The sequence below is a fragment of the Phyllobates terribilis genome, unplaced genomic scaffold (assembly GCF_046119375.1).
Source record: "Phyllobates terribilis strain yellow unplaced genomic scaffold, ASM4611937v1 Scaffold_2__4_contigs__length_985480577, whole genome shotgun sequence".
NCBI classification, from domain to species: domain Eukaryota; kingdom Metazoa; phylum Chordata; class Amphibia; order Anura; family Dendrobatidae; genus Phyllobates; species Phyllobates terribilis.
In genome coordinates, this window is record NW_027362762.1 from 671,821,818 (window position 1) to 671,842,454 (window position 20,637).

Consider the following 20,637-nt stretch of genomic DNA (forward strand, 5'->3'; position numbering starts at 1 on the left):
TACACCTCTGGCTCCACTCTGTTTTTAGTATTTACCCTGGGTTCCAGCACCGCCAGCTGGTTCTCGGTAGTTCCATTTGCTCTTGTACCTTCTACTACCCATCCGGGTTCCAGTACCGTCAGCTGGTTCTCGGCAGTGACTTTGGCACGGGTACCTTCTGCTACCCATCTGGGTTCCTGTACCGTCAGCTGGTCCTCGGTAGTTCAATTTGCTCTTGTACCTTCTACTACCCATCCGGGTTCCAGTACCGTCAGCTGGTTCTCGGCAGTGACTTTGGCATGGGTACTCCCTCCTGCCCAGCCTGGTTCCAGCACGCCAGCTGTTTCCGGGTAGTGTCAACGTCACTTTGCCTCCAATGCGTTGTCCTGTCGTGTTGCGGTCAGGTTAGCCGACTCTATGGTGCCTGCAGTTTAGGTGACTCCTATGTGGGCTGCGGGATCTGGCAATGAAGGCTGGTTCCATAGTGCCAATAGGACAAGCACCCCCTGTAGGACTGTGGGTTTTGGTAGCTGCGGCCGGCTCACGGCCTTGAACTTTTTTTACATGGGTACCTTCTGCTACCCATCTGGGTTCCAGTACCGTCAGCTGGTTCTCGGCAGTGCCTTTGGATTAGGTGCCTCCTTCTCGGTATCCAAGTTCCACCAACGTCTGCTGGTCCTTGGTAGTGCTTTCTGGCACAGGTACCTCCTGCTTAGTAACCGAGTTCCAGTACCGTCAGCTGGTCTTCGGCAGTTCCATTGGCTCTTGTACCTTCTGCTACCCATCCGGGTTCCAGTACCGTCAGCTGGTTCTCGGTAGTTCCTCAGCTTTCTTGTACCTTCTGCTACATTTCCAAGTTCAAGCTTTTTGAAATGGTTCTTGGTAATCACTCTGGATCTCCCTGACGAGGACCCTGAAGACCAACCCTAAGAAGACAAGGACCCCGAAGACAACGACCCTGAAGACGAGGACCCTGAAGACCACCCCGAAGAAGACGAGGACCCTGAAGACCACCCCGAAGAAGACGAGAACCCTGAAGACCACCCCGAAGAAGACGAGGACCCCGAAGACGAGGACCCAGAAGACCAACCCGAAGAAGACGAGGACCCCGAAGACTAGGACCCCCAAAGACGACGACCCTGAAGACCACCCCGAAGAAGACCAAGAAGATGACCCTGATGAAATTGACCAAGAGGACAAAGAAGAGAAGACAAGCACCAAAATACAGAAGAACAAGAGACAGAAAACCAAGAAGCAGAAATACAAGAAGCTGCAGAACAAAAAGCGGAAGAACATTAAGCATAAGACTAAAAATCAGAGCAAAAGATAATATCTAAATTATAAGCAGAAGATGACTAAGCAGTGTATGGGGGTGAGTCCGTTCCTCCTCGTGGTGCCCCTGGAAAAGACCTGCTGCTGCAGGCCAAACTGAACGCGGACAAATCCTGTTGTAAATCTTTTGTGACGGGCAGAACGAAAGGTGTAATGTCCAACCTTTTATAGATAACAACTACAGGAATGCCTGTCACAAATAAGAATATGATGAAGAAGAAGAATATGAAGAAGATGAAGAAGTAGAATATGAAGAATGTAAAAAAAAAGAATAATACGAAGAAGGTGAAGAAGAAGAAGATGAAGAAGGTGAAGAAGAAGAGGATGAAAAAGATGCTGAGGATGATGAAGGAGAAAGTGTGGGAGAAGTAAAAAAGAAGGTGAAGAGCATGGAAGTAGTGAAACATAAATATCTGACAAAATATAAAAATACTTAACATAGTCAATATTTCCGTAACTCAGAACGTCTTAAAAAAAATATTAATTCCTGCTATTCCATTTAATTGGGCTAAACCTCTATGCCTTTATTGTCTCCCCCACCTCCCCCAATACATTCTACATTATTCTTAGTTGTTTTCCTTCATGTAGAATTAACCTACAAGGAAAGAAAGGGTTTATTTTCATTCCGATATTTCTGTCCCATTGACTTGCATTGGTTTCCCGTATCGGAATCGGCGATATCCGATACTTTTTCGGTATCGGTCCGATCCAATCCGATCCGATATTTCCCGATATCGGAAGGTATCGCTCAATACTGCCTGTGACTGAAGAGATTTTGCAAATTATGCAGGGTACATAAATCACCTTAAAAAGAATCAGAGTAATCTTAAAAGAGTTGGTTACAGCTTTATAACAATAAACACAAAACTTTGCTGCAAAGTTGCAATTACAACATTTTTGCAATACTGTGTGCATACCGGGGGTGGACATACCATTAGTACAACCTCTCCAGCTGCACAGGATCTGAGAGTTATGGGGATCTACATCTAACTCCAAAGCAGGTGGAATTGTGCATTATGATGAGTTATTGGACTGCAAAGGGCTCATATACTATTCTTGCACATTGACCCTCTTTTGTCTGTGTTCGCTCCTGCTGCAAACCTTCTTCTTTGGTTCCTCTAGGCATGCAAGGCTACCCCATGTGCCAGCTGTGGAATGTCTAAAAAATTGGATATGTCCTTTTATCCTTGTATCATACTATGCATTATATATACAGCCACTGTTTGTAGGTTGGAAGGGTCTGGCTTATTGACAATATTTAGGGCATGGTTATTTGTTGGATGGTCTGGATATAATCATTATTTAATCCCCTTGATGTTTTAATGTATTTTTAAATGTATTTATTTTTGTTGGTATAGTGATGTGTCTTTTGTAGTTTACTCTATTTGGGATGTTTGCCTTATTTATGTGAATAGCTTTGTTGGATTGCTCATTGCAGCTAAAATAAATAACAGGGACAGAGTCTGTCACTCTTGACTGAACCGCTGATTGAGTTCAGAGCTGCCATTCAAGATATGGCTTTAATAGAAGCAAATAAAACCAGATAAACAGAAAAACCAACAGATATGGATAAAATTGATATATAGTCAATCCAAAATCAACTGTTCACAATGCATAAATAAGCCACAATAATTGATACATGGTTAAATGTCAATATTGAGCAAAGCATCAAGACGAACATTAATAAGGAATCAATAACACAGATATTACTGACAATAGTCAAATTACTCAATACTTCTATCCTATGGTCTGTCCTACCAAACAAAAAAAAATGCATCCAAGATATATGATACATGTTGTAGATACAATTGTAGCAAAAAGGAAAAATGGGCATTGAGGGATCTTAAACAGGACCATCAAATTGTTATAAAACCCTCAGACAAGGGAAGCAACGTGGTGGAAATTTACTTTCAAGATTATAGTCAGATGTGCAGTCGACTCCTATTAGACAACAACGGGTATGCTATTCTTAGCTCCAATCCAACAGGGAGATTCTTGGAGGAATTTAAGACAATTCTGGATGATCGACTAAAGGGGAAATAGCTGAATAAAAAAAGAACATGAATTTCTGTTACCCACAAATGTAGCAGTATCACGCAAAACAATTGTATAAGGAATAGACAGTCTTTGTCAAAATCTTGGCATTTACCTTGACCGACTGCTAAGACTATGAATGGAATCACCACACTCATACATTCGGGACACCACTTACCTTTTGTTGAAACTAGAAGGGACCACAATCAAACCTAGGATCATTGTGGCTAGCATAGATGTGGAGGCCCTATACTCATAGATCCCCTATGAGAGGGGTATTAAGGCAGTTAAACACTGTTTATCAATGAAAGGATGTCAACATCAGGCTCACAATGAGTTAATAATTAGGGCGTTGATGTTTTTTCTCACTAGAAACTATTTGTTTAACCACAAGTACTACAACCAGCTCAGGGGCACAGCGATGGGGAGCCCATGTGCCCCACATATGCCAATCTGTTCCTTGGCTGGTAGGAGGAAACAGTGATTTTTTGTGACGAAGGGCATCCAGATGTTGAAAAGATAAACATATAAGCACAATATACTGATGATATATTCATTATCTGGAAAGGCATTGCATATGAATTCACCACATTTATCACTAAACTAAACTCCAACTCACTGGGTCTACATTTTGCATCTTTGATTGCCCCTACATGTTTACCATTTCCAGACATATGAGAAAAATGAGGGGGAGGAACACAGGCAACTATCACGTATAGAAAACCAATGGCCACAAATTTATCCCATTCAAGGTGTGATAGCAATCATCCTGAATCTAGAAAAGAGGGATACCCAGGAGTCAATATCTAAGATTGCGGAGGAACTGCTCAGACTTTACTACATTTAAGTTGCAGGCCAAATAACTAAAATATAGGTTCCACGAAAGAGGCTATCCAAAAGGTCTCCTTAAAAAGGCCTGGGGCAACTGGGATCAGATGGTTCAACGCAGAGAAACGAAATGGATACTTCATCTTGGGACAGTGTCACCAATGGGTCTGAATGAACAGCTAAATTTTAGCTTTTTTGTGTAGTCTCACAAAACTAGCTTTTTAACACCATTTTTGGTTCTTCTGTACTTCAATCTGCAGTACCTGTCAATTTGAGTCCAATACTTTCCATTTTTTATTCTTTCTGTCTCCACCTGACAGATTCAAATAGGGTACTAGATATCTTGATAAGACTCACTACCACTAGTGAGGGTTGTGATACGTAATTTTAGTCTCCACCTAGTGATATCAGAATGATGTGTTTTCATTATTGAATTGTCCACCTGTAACAGGATGCTATATTTATAGGTGACATAACATAGGTTATTCATTACATGTATCCAGACTGTAATATTCCCTTAAAAACTAGCTTGGTATAATGTAATTGATGAGGTATAAGTCACACATGTCCTGTGGTGAGTTTAAGATAAGGCATTTAGCAGTTCATATCAGGCCACATTTGCGCTCCACGATACAAGGATATCGGATTAATGAAGTACAAGCTGCGCATGAGCCGTGTGAAACCGGAAGCATTAAGGTATGCATGTCGAATCAGCCGGATATACGTTCCACGTGACTGAATGTGACGTGAATACCCGGGGAAGACCTGTGATGCGCACCCCGCTATCACATATAGCAGGATATAAGAATTGAATGTTGGGACAAATATATTTGGCAGCACCTGCAAAAGATGTAAGTAATTAACTGTCTGATTGGCTGTTAAGGTATACTGTATTTTTCAGACTATAAGATGTACTTTTTTCCCCAAAATTTGGGAGGAAAATGGGGGTGCATCTTATAGTGCGAATGTAGATTACTGGAGGGGGGGCAGGAGTGGGGCGATGCTGCAGCCCTGTGCTGAAGGAGGGGGTGTCCCTGCGGTGCAACGCAGGTGCTGAGTCCCCACTGAGCACATTGATCTTCCAATGGTGAGCTCCAGGAAAATGGTGCCAGTGTCGGCGCATGCGCAGATTTAGATCTTGAGTCAGTGACAAGATGAGCTCTCAATCTGCGCCATTTTCCTGAAGCCCACCGCCCGGAGATCAATGTGCGCAGCTGAGATACTGCACCTGCCTCGCACCGCTGACATTTTTCTGAAGCCCACCGAAGGGGAAATCAATGGCTCCTGCCTTGCATCGCTGGAATACCCCCTCCTCCCAGCACTGGGCCCACAGCATCGCCCCACTACAGCCATCGGCTTCCTGCAGCGGAGACCCTGCTCCTGCCTCCTGTGATCTCGCTCAACTGCCGCTGCAACCCTGGTAAGCTGAATTAGGACTATAAGATGGACACCCATTTTCACATTAAAAATTATTTTTTTTCCTATTTTAATCCTCTAAATTTGGGGTGCGTCTTATGGTCCGTTGGGTCTTATATTCCGAAAAATATAGTATATCACAGGACATATATACCCCATTTGGCTTCGTTGGTACCATGCATTAGGTGCATACTCCACGGAAGCTTTGAAATATGCTATGATCTCTTAGTCCCCCTTATTATGTGCAACTTTTAACTCCCCTGAGGAAACCTGCAAAGGAGGAAACGTTGTTGGGAGGCACTTAGGACATGTATTAGGGACCATATATGAGGGATAGATGTGGACTGCCCTTGAAGGGCATGAGTTTTTTTTGAGGTAGCAGGAACAGGATAGCGCGTTAGGGCAAGAGTAGGTCAAAAATGTCTCCTTGGCAATGCAAAATAGAAGACCATGAAGGAATTAGGCTCAGTCCTGATGATCCTGAATGACAGATGTGGGTGAGACTGAACCATTCTTACCCCTTTGTGCGATCTAGTGATGAGACACAGAAATATGTTATCTTGGATGCTTTTTTTTGTTTGGTCGGATGGACCATAGGATAGAAGTATTGAGTAATTTGACTATTGTCAGAAATTGCTGTCTTATTGATTCCTTATTAATGTTCAACTTTGACGCTTTGCTTAATATTGACATTTATCCTTGTATCAATTATTGTGGCTTATTTAGGCTTTGCGAACAATTGATTTTGGGTTGACTGTATCCCAATTTTATCCATATGTGTTGGTTTTTCTATTTGTCTGGTTTTATCTGATAGTCTTAAAAGTTATATTTTAATTCTCACTTAGTTGCTGTACTTACCTATACGTGTGACTCAATTACTGCACTCATTCAAGAGCTTTGCACCACCACATAGACATGGAACCAAGCTCACATTGCTGGTTCCGGTCTACGGCTAATGCTCTCTACTGCACAAACAAGCCAACAATGAGAGCTAGCAATAACATGAGCATGGTTGCTGAGTGCGTTTTCAAGATGTGACAGTACTCAGTATGCAAATTGAGGGGTTTTAATGATGTACTGAGCATTTTGGCTATGCCAAGAGAGCACAAAGTTAAAAAGCATTGTGTGATCATTCCCTTACTTGACAAATAATAAAAGAAAGCAGAGAATAAAAAAGAATATTTCTTCTGTCATCCCACCATACTCGATTGTACAATACATACAACTTGTTAAACAAAGGAATTTTACTAATACAAATATTTACAAAAATACCCTTATAGTAAAGTTGTTCTCAAGTCTGAAATCAAAAGTCTGCAGTCACTCTGTGACTGCAGACTGCCAAATTGTGACAGTGTGTGATGCACGGACTGTCACGATTCCCCTGTATTCCATTCGACTACTAGTCTCAGCTGGCTTACGTCAATTCTCTTTTATTGAGAGAAGCTGAATGAGACTAGTGAACAAGTGACCACAAGTATTCAAATCGTACACATGTGGTCACATGAGCCATTTTTCTCGGGGCATACAGGAAAATCATGACAGCGTGGGCATTGCACACTGTCTCAATTTGACACACGAGTGACTGCAGACTTCTCATGTCAGATAAGAGAACCCCATTAAAGAACAGACAATGCTAAATATTTGAAGTAAATATAAAATAATGTTTTAGACTAAAAAACACATTACTGCTTCCAATCGCATCAAATCAGAACTGAATACTTTGCAACAGGAAATCATCTCTACTATATTTATATAACACATTTATTTTAATTGCTTATTTACGTAACATACATAACCTGAAATTACTTTCTATTCTAGTCAATTATGGATGTCTAAGGGTAAAAAGAACTGTATTCTTTCCTGTTCTCAGCAGACCGACATGCAGTTATACACAGCATCCCCAGCTCATTGTACTGTATTTTTCTCTTACACTGTGAGTTTAAAGTGAATGCCCGGCGTCTGTTGTCTTGTCCAATCAATTCTGCAGATCTTTATTGTATGTGTTTAGCTAGCAGACAGGCTCACTTTGTACTAAGATAAATATGATTAGAGAACCCCAGGGTGTAATAAGCGGAAAGAATTGATAACTAAAACCATAAAGGGACGTGTTGTACTAATGGAACTTCTATTCAAATCGAAAAAGCAGCTTCACCATAGATACACATGACAATGACAAAAACCTCAGAAGTGCCTCACCATTAGTCTCCTTTTAACAGCATAGTACAGTAAATCTTTCATGTCTGTAGCAATCGTAGATGTATAGAAAAATAGGTTTTATAGCATGTTAGGTTTTCATTTTTAAGTCAATTTTTCAATCACAGCATTAATAGTCTATTAAATATACTATGATGGGCTCCCATGGTTGGTCACGGCCATTCAATAAAACATTCCATTATAGAAAATATAAAAGGCTTTAAATATATACAAAGTTTACATCAGGATATAGAGTTTGTGTCAGAAGCTGTCAAACAATCGGTACCAAGAGGTGTTACAATGCAAAAAAAAGAAAAAAAACAAGGATTATAAAAGGAACATTGCCATTTTGATGAAAAGAAATAACGGTATAGTGACTTGAAACATATTTTATCAAGCCAATTGGCATAAAAAATATTGGAAGATGTTCAACTGATTTCTTTTAAAGCTTTTCAGAGTGATCAAAAGACATATCAAGCTTTGTTATGCTAAAGTTAAGAAATAATGTGCAAAACTTAATAATTCCTGTTAACACAAACTAATATTTTTACAGCAATAGAGAATTGAGAATGATATGTGCACTGATTAGTCACGACATGACAATCACTGGCGGGTTAAAGAAATAGCATTAAATATCTTATAGCAATGGCAAGGGGTGGATTGAATTGGACAATAAGAGAATAGTCAGTTCTTGCAATTTATATAAGAGATGTATGTAAAAGAAGCAAACAAAACAATCTGAGAAACATTGACAAGGGTTAACTTATAATGGCTAGATGACTGGGTCACAGTAACTTCTTAAATCTTCACTCCAGTGTTTTAGTTTTTTATTTTTTTATTTTACTGCTTGAGTGGTGCAACTAATCTACGTTCCATGCTTCTAGACTCATACTTACCTGCCACCGTCTTCATCTGTTCACAGCGCTGCTCAGGTCAGTCTTCAACAGTATGTGACCTGCTGGATCGCTCCAGTGCTTGCTGGGTGATCCGAAAGTCATGTGCCTGAAAAGTTGTGGGCTCAGCGCCGGAGTACGCACCAATGAGGGGGAGGTGATGTATGACGTACCTATACATCATAGGCCGTGAAAGGATTAAAGTGTGAGGTAGACCCTCTTTTTGGCTATGCCATGCAATGTGATGTGATAGCATTTTGCACCATTCTGGGAAAGCATCCAATGGCCATGTGATTTTTCTCTAGCAGATTCAGTTTTCTGCAATGCATAAAACAGCGGCGGCCATTTGAGTGAATTCAAGCAAATTGTTTGAATTTAGCAAAATTGAATTCTTAACAATTCAACATGAATTCAATTTGCATAGAATCAATTTTCTCATCTCTAATGAAAGTACATTTTTGTCATAATCAGAGGTCTGTTTTTCTCATACACCAAATTCCCTGTACATACAGTTGTTTTGCAGCGCTGGAGTGGTGCCATTAATGTAAGTTTTCTGACCCCAGTATTATACTCACCAGCCGCTGTCTTCAGCTCTTCCCAGTGCAGCCGCAGTTGCGATACACCATCTTGTGACCACAACTTCTGACTGACTTGAGCTCAAAGGTAATGGTCACAAGTTCTTAATGTAAGTCTATGAGAGCCTGGTTCTGGCATCATTCTGCAACTCATAGACTTACATTGAGCAGTGACTTCTGGCTCACCCAGCAAACACTGGAAAGATCCCACAGGTCACAACCCGCAGAAGACCGACCGGAGTCTGATAAAATATGAAGACGGCGGCTGGTAAGTATGAAACTAGGTGCAGGGAATTTACATTAATGGCACCACTCCAGTGATAAAATAAAAAAAAAATGGAGTGATGCTTTATAGAAAATATAATTATGATAGCTTGCAGCCACTTCTTGAGGGAAGCCTAGTAACTTACTCTAAACTTTTTTTATGCAGCAAGCGCCTTTAGTGAAGAGCGATTGTTGTAATGACTTCTTTTATAAATCAATAGTTTGAGTGAAACTACAGATGTAGCCAAGTTTAACTTGATAAATAATACACCATCTTGATAATTTGTCACAGAAACGTTATTATGCAAGATAATTAAAATAATTTAACAGTACACAAGCCAATGACTGACGCCAAGTTAGGTGCTAAATTATTTTTGCACTGTGATATCCCAGTGATATGTTATTTGCTTTAAGGTAAAATTGGCAGCATCTGTAAGAAAGTTTACTCTCAATATCTTTACAGAAATATTCACCTTTCTCCTCCTAAACTGATCACATTTGATTCACTAGTAAAAACTGTCTTCAGTGAAGACAGATTATCAGCTCACTGAAGAATCAGATTACAGTCGCTGCTCATAAATGTCTACAGAATGGAGAAGAGGGAGAGGAATTCGAGGGAAACAGAGACACAGATGCAGACATGCTGCTGCAAGATTTGATTCACAAGTAAAAACTGTCTTGAGTGAAGACAGATTATCAACTCACTGAAGAATCAGATTACAGTTGCTGCTCATAAAAGTCTACAGAAAGGAGAAGAGGCAGAGGAATTTGAGGGAAACAAAGACACAGACGCAAACATGCTGCTGCGAGTTCTCCAAAAATAACAATTACACTAAAACTTTATGCGTATGCAGAAGATTTGGAGTTCTGTATAAGAAAAATAAATACCATACAAAGTCTACAAAATATATCTATTGTTATGAAATTATTCATCACACAATTTTAGACTTATTTAGAAAAGCAAAAGCAGAGAAATGTGTTTTCTAAAAGTAGATATACACTTTAAGTGCAGAAAATTGCTTAACAAGTAGACGCATTTGCAGTAAGAAATATATATTTTTCCCTTGCCTTGACTCTTTCAGGGTTGTTTAGTAGATGAAAATGTATCCAGTAGCTTACAAGTCATTAAATGCTATCATTTACAGGAACAGGTCGCTGTGATATATCCCCTTTAAGTATTCTGATGGACAGTCGTGGTGCTCTTTAATAAAAATGATTAAATAAAAAATGTGCAAACTAACTGCAGTTTCAGGTTAATGATTAGTTAACATATGCAGTTTACAATTGTCATACAGAATGCAGTATATATACATTATATTTTAGATACTAGTTGAATTTACCATTTAAATTACAGCATCTGTGTTATTTATATCCTCTGCAATTTCTCTGTAATAGCATGAAATGGCTCAGTGATTTTCAGGTGGCAGAGTGATTTGTAAATCAGAAGGTGGGTAAGAAGATGAGACATTTATTAAATCCCCACACATTCGACACACATCATCATGAAAATGGTCTTCCTATTCCTGTAGTGTATCGGCGTCAATGAAAATAACCTTATCAAGGCCGGGGTAATATTGTACATTACATTTAAAAAATTCACAATACAAGTTAAGGTATACTGCAGGAAGCCACCAAATGGCTTATTAAAACATTCTGACTACAGGCAGAGCTTCACTAATACTATAATTTATAGCATATTGTTAAGGATTATTGATAGAGCTGTTTTCATGGTTGCAAAAGAAATTCTGGAAAAAGAAGAGGAAAGTTATCAACGCTGTCTTCAGCATTCCCCAAAGAAAAGGCAGAAATTAATTTTACTTGTTTCCCCCTTTTTAGTGCATTGAACACAATATTTATTTCATGCAGTGTAGGAAATACAGTATTGTCCTATGCATCACAGAGATCAAGTTGCAAACCTTCAAGAATCAAAACCTATATAAGTGGTTCCCATCTTCAGTCCTCAAGAGCCATCAACTGGATCATGTTTTCAAGATTTCCTTAGTGTTTCACAAGTGATGGAATTATCACTTGCACAGGTGATGGAATTGTCACCTGTGCAATACTAAGGAAATCTTGAAAACATGATCTAGCTGATGGCTCTTGAGGACTGAAGAAGGGAAACACTGCTAAGATCATCTTCGATTAGAAGAATTTATAGGTATTCCAGAGCTAGTATTATATTTGACAACTTTGAATTATGGCCTTTCCGTGCATGTTTATGGCGTGTGAACCACATTACTGAAAATGTTTTCCTCATGGCCACATCCCCTTTACTCTTCTTCTTGACCTCTCCACACCCCTTTTACCGATTCCAGATCGTGCGATCCTTCTCCATGATTGAACATCTCCACCTATAAGAAATTTTCCAGCTCTATCTTTTGGTTATAGTAGTCCTTGTGAGACTTGCCATCTCATTTCAGAATCAAGGAGGTCTCCCTTTTTCCCAAAAGCTCAACTGACACTCCGGTAAAGATCTGTACAAGGTCCACACTAATGAATTGGAACCTTATTAATATGAAATTTAAGTTACATTTATATACAGTGCCTACAAGTAGTATTCAACCCCCTGCAGATTTAGCTGGTTTGATAAGATAAGTTAGAGCCTTCAAACTGCAAACGAGAGTAGGTTTTATGAACAGAAGCATAAATCTTACAAACCAAAAAGTTATGTTGCTCAGTTGAATTTTATTAAATTTTAAACATAAAAGTGTGGGTCAATTATTATACAACCCCTATGTTTAATATTTTGTGGAATAACCCTTGTTTGCAATTACAGCTAATAATCGTCTTTTATAAGACCTGATCAGGCCGGCACAGGTCTGTGGAGTTATCTTGGCCCACTCCTCCATGCAGATCTTCTCCAAGTTATCTAGGTTCTTTGGGTGTCTCATGTGGACTTTATTCTGGAGCTCCTTCCCCAAGTTTTCAATTGGGTTAAGGTCAGGAGACTGACTAGGCCACTCCAACACCTTGACTTTTTCCCTCTTGAACCAGGCCTTGGTTTTCTTGGCTGTGTGCTTTGGGTCGTTGTCTTGTTGGAAGATGAAATTATGACCCATCTTAAGATCCTTGATGGAGGAGCGGAGGTTCTTGGCCAAAATCTCCAGGTAGGCCGTGCTATCCATCTTCCCATGGATGCGGACCAGATGGCCAGGCCCCACAGCATGATGCTGCCACCACCATGCTTGACTGTAGGGATGGTATTCTTGGGGTCGTATGCAGTGCCATCCAGTCTCCAAACGTCACATGTGTGGTTGGCACGAAAGATCTCGATCTTGGTCTCATCAGACCATAGAACCTTGAACCAGTCTGTCTCAGAGTCCTCCAAGTGATCATGAGCAAACTGTAGACGAGCCTTGACATGACGCTTTGAAAGTAAAGGTACCTTACGGGCTCGTCTGGAACGGAGACCATTGCGGTGGACTACGTTACTTATGGTATTGACTGAAACCAATGTCCCCACTGCCATGAGATCTTCCCGGAGCTCCTTCCTTGTAGTCCTTGGGTTAGCCTTGACTCTTCGGACAAGCCTGGCCTCGGCACGGGAGGACACTTTCAAAGGCTGTCCAGGCCGTGGAAGGCTAACAGTAGTTCCATAAGCCTTCCACTTACGGATGATGCTCCCAACAGTGGAGACAGGTAGGCCCAACTCCTTGGAAAGTGTTTTGTACCCCTTGCCAGCCTTGTGACCCTCCACGATCTTGTCTCTGATGGCCTTGGAATGCTCCTTTGTCTTTCCCATGTTGACCATGTCTGAGTGCTGTTCACAAGTTTGGGGAGGGTCTTAAATAGTCAGAAAAGACTGGCAAAAGAGATCTTTAATCCACACATGTGAAGCTCATTATTCTTGGTGCCTGAACTACTTCTTAATACTTTAGGGGGACCAAACAGAATTCTTGTGGTTTGAGGAGTTGAATAATAAATGACACTCTGAATTAACTTTTAACGTTTAAAAAAAAAAAAAAAAAAAAAAATTTGCTGCAGTGCATTTCCCACTTCCAGGCTGATCTACAGTACAAATGTCACAATGCCAAGTTAATTCCGCATGTGTCAACCAGCTAAATCTGCAGGGGGTTGAATACTACTTGTAGGCACTGTATATATATATATATATATATATTTATATATATATATATATATATTTATATATATATATATATAATATAGCGCTACAAGTATCCCTCTGTCCGAAGCCTCTAAACACTGCACATGCCGCAGTCTGGCTCCAGACAGAATACCGCATCCAGCCGTTACAGGTCAGAGGAGTGTACGGTGCCGGAGATCGCGGTATGCATAGTTACTGAACGCATACCGCGATATCCGGCACCATAAGGACATGCTTACCTGACCGGGAGGAGTGTTGCCAGGGCGCCTCTGTTCTGGCCGGAGGCCGGGGGCAGAATGTGGTGTCGGAATCGGCGCATGCGCATAGCGCGCTATCCGGTACCATTTTACTGAAGACACATTTGTGTCTTCAACAAAATGGTGCCGGAAAGTGTGGTATGGGCACGCGTGTACTCCGGCGCCACACTCCTCCCCCAGCCTGGAGCACAGGGAAGAAAGGTGTGTAGAAGTGGGGTTTTTTTTGTGTGTGCAGCGTGATGGGGATGAGGGGTTACCATGCATACCAGGATCGGGGATGAGGGGGTACCATGCATACCATAATAGGGGATGAGGGTGTACCATGCATTCCAGGATTGGGGATGAGGGGGTACCATGCATAGGAGGATTGGGGATGAGGGGGTACCATGCATACCAGGATTGGGGATGAAGGGGTACCATGCATACCAGGATTGGGGATGAGGGGGTGCCATGCATACCAGGATTGGGGATGAGGGGGTACCATGTATACCAGGATGGGGGATGAGGGGGTACCATTCATACCACGATTGGGGTTGAGGGGTACCATGCATACCAGGATTGGGGATGAGGGGTCATACATACCAGGACAGGGATGAGGAGGGCCATAGATACCAGGGTAGGAATGAGGGACCATGCATACCATGATTGGGAATGTGGGGTGCCATGCACACCAGGATTGGGGATGAGGGGTGCCATGCATACCAGGATAGGGATGAGGGATGTCATGCATACCAGGATTGGGGATGAGGGGTGCCATGCATAACAGGAAAAGGGGTGCCATGCATACCAGGATTGGGGATGAGTGGTGCCATGCATACCAGGATAAGGATGAGGGGTCCCATGCATATCAGGAAAGGGAATGAGGGGTGCCATGCATACCAGTATAGGGAATGAGGGGTGCCATGCATACCAGTATAGGGAATGAGGGGTGCCATGCATACCAGGATAGGGAATGAGGGGCACCATGCATACCAGGATAGGGGATGAGGGGTGCCATGCATACTAGGATAGGGGGTAAGGGGTTCCATGCATACAAGGATAGGGAATGAGGGGTGCCATGCATAACAGGATAGGGGATGAGGGGTGCTATGCATAACAGGATAGGGGATGAGGGGTGCCATGCACACCAGGATTGGGGATGAGGGGTGCTATGCATACCAGGATAGGGATGAGGGGTGCCATGCATATGAGGATAGGGATGAGGGAGGCCTTGCATACCAGGATAAGGATGATGGGGGCCTTGCATATAAGGATGAGGGGTGCCTTGCATACCAGGATGGGGATAAGGGGTGCCATGCATACCAGGGATGAGTGGTGCCATGCATACCAGGATAAGGATGAGGGGTGCCATGCATATCAGGATAGGGAATGATGGGTGCCATGCATACCAGTATAGGGAATGAGGGGTGCCATGCATACCAGTATAGGGAATGAGGGGTGCCATGCATACCAGGATAGGGAATGAGGGCTACCATGCATACCAGGATAGGGGATTATTGGTGCCATGCATACTAGGATAGGGGTTAAGGGGTTCCATGCATACCAGGATAGGGATGAGGGGTGTCATGCATACCAGGATAGGGGATGAGGGGTGCTATGCATAACAGGATAGGGGATGAGGGGTGCCATGCACACCAGGATTGGGGATGAGGAGTGCCATGCATACGATATAGGGATGAGGGGTGTCATGCATACCAGGATTGGGGATGAGGGGTACCATGCATACATGGAAAAGGGGTGCCATGCATATCAGGATAGGGATGAAGGGTGCCATGCATACCAAGATAAGGATGAGGGGTGCCATGCATATGAGGATAGGGATGAGGGAGGCCTTTCATACCAGGATAAGGATGATGGGGGCCTTGCATATAAGGATGAGGGGTGCCTTGCATATCAGGATGGGGATAAGGGGTGCCATGCATACCAGGGATGAGTGGTGCCATGCATACCAGGATAAGGATGAGGGGTGCCATGCATATCAGGATAGGGAATGAGGGGTGCCATGCATACCAGTATAGGGAATGAGGGGTGCCAAGCATACCAGTATAGGGGATGAGGGGTGCCATGCATACCAGAATAGGGAATGAGGGCTACCATGCATACCAGGATAGGGGATTATTGGTGCCATGCATACTAGGATAGGGGGTAAGGGGTTCCATGCATACCAGGATAGGGATGAGGGGTGCCATGCATACCAGGATAGGGGATGAGGGGTGCTATGCATAACAGGATAGGGGATGAGGGGTGCCATGCACTCCAGGATTTGGGATGAGGAGTGCCATGCATACGAGGATAGGGATGAGGGGTGTCATGCATACCAGGATTGGGGATGAGGGGTACCATGCATACCTGGAAAAGGGGTGCCATGCATATCAGGATAGGGATGAGGGGTGCCATGCATACCAAGATAAGGATGAGGGGTGCCATGCATATGAGGATAGGGATGAGGGAGGCCTTGCATACCAGGATAAGGATGATGGGGGCCTTGTATATAAGGATGAGGGGTGCCTTGCATACCAGGATGGGGATAAGGGGTGCCATGCATACCAGGATGGAGGGCTGCCATGCATACCGGGATGGAGGGGTGCAATATACCAGGATGGGGGAGATTAACAGAATTGGGGAACATCTATAATATAACCAGGGATGTGTCCTTCTGTCCGAAGCCTCTATAGACTGCACAAGCGCAACGCGCCTGCGCAGTCTGGCTCCAGACAGAAGAATGCATCCAGCTGTTACAGGTAAGAGAAGTATATGGCGCCGGAGATCGTCTTATGCGTAGACACTGAATGCATACTGCGAGCTCCGGCGCCATAAGTACATACCTGACCCGAAGGAATGTTACCGCGGCACCTCTGTTTTGGCCGGAGTCCGGGGGAGGAGTGCGGCGTCGGAATCAACATGAGGGGTGCTATGTACACCAGGATAGGGGATGAGGGGTGCCATGCATACCAGGATTGGGGATGAGGGGTGCCATGCATACCAGGATAGGGATGAGCGGTGTCATGCATACCAGGATTGGGGATGAGGGGTGCCATGCATACCAGGAAAAGGGGTGCCATGTATACCAGGATAGTGATGAGGGGTGCCATGCATACCAGGATAATGATGAGGGGTGCCATGCATACGAGGAGAGAGATGAGGAAGGCCTTGCATACCAGGATAAGGATAATGGGGGCCTTTATATAGGGATGAGGGGTGACTTGCATATCAGGATGGGGATCAGTGGTGCCATGCATACCAGGATGGAGGGGTGCCATGCATACCGGGATGGAGGGGTGCCATATACCAGGATGGGGGATATTAACAGAACATCTATAATATAACCAGGAATGTGTCCTTCTGTCCGCAGCCTCTATAGACTGCACAAGCGAGACGTGCCTGCGCAGTCTGGCTCCAGACAGAAGAACGCATCCAGCCGTTACAGGTAAGGGAAGTATATGGTGCTGGAGATCGCAGTATGCGTAGACGCTGAATGCATACTGCGAGCTCCGGCGACATAAGTATATACCTTACCCGAAGGAATGTTGCCGCGGCACCTCTGTTTTGGACGGAGTCCGGGGAAGGGGTGCAGCTTTGGAATCGGGGCATGCACATAACGCGCAATACGGCGCCATTTTAGTGAAGACACATTGACGGTATGGGCACATGCGTACTCTGGCGCCACACTCCTCCCCCCAGCCTGCGGATGGGGGCAGCATATAACAGGATGGGGGCGGCACATAACAGGATGGGGGCGCAGGATGAGGGCTGCACATAGGATGATGGGGGCTGCACGTAAAAGGATGGGGGCTGAATGTAACAGGATGGGGGCGGCATGTAACAGGATGGGGGCGGCACGTAACAGGATGGGGGCGGCGCGTAACAAGATGGGGGCTGAACGTAACCGGATGGGGGCAGCATGTAACAGGATGGGGGCGGCACGTAACTGGATCGGGGCGGCACGTAACAGGATGTGGCAGCACATAACACGATGGTAGGGCATACACCAATAAAAATGCTCACCATCCGGGCATAGAACGGGTTCAATAGCTTGTATATATATATATATATTATATGTATATATAGAGTTGAAACCAGAAGTTTACATCAATTGTATAAAACGACACGTATGCATGTCTTTCTCAATATATGACATGAAATCAGAATAAACCTTTCCCATTTTAGGTCAATTAGGATTACCATAATTTTTAATATTTGCTAAATGCCAGAAATATGAGAGAGAATGTTTTAAGGTATTTTTATTACTAACCACAAATTCAAAAGTTTACATACACTAAGATTACTATGTGTTTAAACAATTCTAGACTGCCCATATGATGATGTCATGTGTTTGGAAGCTTCTTTTTTTTTGGCAACTGAGTTAATTAGAGACACACCTGTGGATGTATTTTAATGCATACCTGAAACACACTCATGGGAGTATATAGGAATCATGGGGCCCCATAGCAGAAGTTCTAATTGGGCCCCCCCCAAAAAAAATGTAAATAATTGTCGTGGTCACACAAGAGCAGATCTCACAACTTTCCATCCGTTACATAGTAATTTCCCCCTGCTGTAGTCCTAGATCCCTCTTTCATTGCCCCAAAAAGTGTCATGCCAACAAAAGTGTCCCCCAAACACAATATGATACCCCCATGGTGAATTCCTCCACATGCGCAATATAATGTCCCTACTGTACCCCACCTCAACTCCCAGGGCAAAGTATGGTGACCCCAACACAGTATGATCCCCCAACTTTAACCCCTTAGAGCTAGAGAGGATGATACGTAATAAGGGAGGGTGTTATACATAAAAAAAGGTGAAACTATATAACTAAGGACGGCGCTATACATAATAAGTGAGTAAACTATATACTGAGTATCCTATACATAATACGGCTACATTCCTGCATCTGTGTGCAGTGTCAGTGTGCTGCCCACTTTTACAGATGCAATGAGCATTAGAGTTGAGCCACCCTCGTAGTGTTCGAGTTCAGTTTGGTTCGTCGAACACCCGTATGTTCATCGAACTGTTTGTCGAACTGATCGTCGAACACCTTCGAACACCGTTAAAACCAATGGCAGGCAAACAAAAACACATAGAAACACATAGAAAACACTTCAAAGGTGTCCAAAAGCTGACAAACTGCTCAGAAGACACAACTAACACATGGAAAAGTGACAAGTACATATAGTCATGCGAAAAGAAAAGAGGTGGAGGAGTAAAAGGAAAGGGAGACACAGATATAGGCATGTCATGCCCTTCTAAAACCAAAAAATGCTCTTCACTAAGTGTACCGGGGGCGCGAAGCATTTCCTTTGAAAAAATTAAGTGTCCAAACTACAGGTGGTGTAGCTTGCTTAACAGGTGGGATAATCCGCTGACTAGCAGACACTGCTACTAGGTCCAAAGTATTTCCTGGGCAAGATGCAGTTAAAAATTTGTAATTAGATCTACAGGCGGTGGATACTCCGCTGACTAGCAGACACTGCTACTAGGCCCAAAGTATTGCCTGGGCTAGATGCAGGTAAAAATTTGTAATTAGATACTCTCGTTGGATGCTGAGAAAGCATTCCATAGAGTCTCCTGGCATGCCATATATTATTCTCTTAAAAAGCTTGGGGTAGGGGTCTAGGGGACCCTTTTATAGCCAAAATCATGGCCCTGTATTGCAATCAGTCAGCTAGGCTGAAGATAAATGGAACATTTTCATCACCTTTCATAATCACCAATGGGACAAGGCAGGGATGTCCTCTGTCCCCTCTCTTATACATCCTAGTGATGGAGCACCTGCTCTCATCAATTCGCGATAACCCCAATATTAGGTGGATTGAGGTGGGAGGCACCGAGTACAAGTGCTCTGCATTTGCTGATGATGTCCTAGCATATATCACTCAATCACATATATCCATCCCTGCTGTTATGGCTGAAATAGATCACTTTGTTACATGGTCAAATTTTAAAATCAATGCAGCGAAGTCTGAGGCCCTCGATGTCTCCCTCCCCAAATCCATACAGGATTCCATCCAGTCCAACTTTCCCTTTGCCTGGCCCTCACAGGGTATCAAATACTTAGGAATTCCTATTCATAGAGACCTCTCCCGTCTATTTTATCTTAATATTGGGCCCTTTATTGAACAACTCCATAAAGATCTTACTTCTTGGACGGTGAAGGATTTTTCCTGGTTCGGCAGAATAAGTATACTAAAAATGAACGTCCTACCTAAACTCTTATACCTCTTCCAAACCATTCCCATGGTAATTCCTTCAAATTTTTGGAAAAGACTACGCAGTAGCTTTTAGTCTCCCCAGGATGACACAGGTGGGGCAGATGGTGGTTGTCCCTGCCTGCTAGGCCGCATTGTAGCACAGTGAGCTTCGCACTGCAACTTATGCTTCATATCCATGTGACGGTTCATGCATGAAGTACTCAAACTATGGATTTTTTGGCCTCTACTTAGCTTTTGGTGACAAATGTTACAGATAACATGAGTTGGGTCATCCTTAGCAATCTGAGAAAATGCACAGGATATGCATGGTTTAGAGTCTATGTGACTCTGCTACTAGCAATACTATCAAATGATTGGCTGGGTTAGATGCAGAGCGTCTGGGTTTGGTTGGGGGTCCCCACAGTCTGCCTAGGCTAGATGCAGTTAAAAATTCTCATTAGATACACAGGCGGTGCAGCTTGCTGCGCAGCTGGGCTAATACACCCAAAGTATTGGTAGACTCTATACTAAATAAGGAAGGATTCACTGACTGTGGTGGCCCCTCCGTGG